The sequence below is a fragment of the Mirounga leonina genome, unplaced genomic scaffold (assembly GCF_011800145.1).
Source record: "Mirounga leonina isolate KUSES-001 unplaced genomic scaffold, KU_Mleo_1.0 Mir_173, whole genome shotgun sequence".
Classification (NCBI taxonomy): domain Eukaryota; kingdom Metazoa; phylum Chordata; class Mammalia; order Carnivora; family Phocidae; genus Mirounga; species Mirounga leonina.
In genome coordinates, this window is record NW_023270447.1 from 87,658,803 (window position 1) to 87,659,056 (window position 254).

The window sequence follows — 254 nt, forward strand, 5'->3', positions numbered from 1 at the left end:
TAGCCATCTGGCTAGAGCAGGCGTGGCCCCGGTGCGGCAGGCGGGGAGGAAGGTGCCCGGGTAGGGCGCCGGGACGCGGCAGGGGACGTGGGAGCCACAGGGTGGAGCCTAGAGGGCGGGGGGGCGTGGCCCAGGGTGGAGGCTCGGGTCCGGGCACCCGGGGGCGGACCGCGGCGAGAGCCACGGGGTGTGCCCTGGAGGGCGTGGGGGCGGGGCCGGGGCCGGGGCGCGGAGGGCCCGGGCCGGGGCGAAGC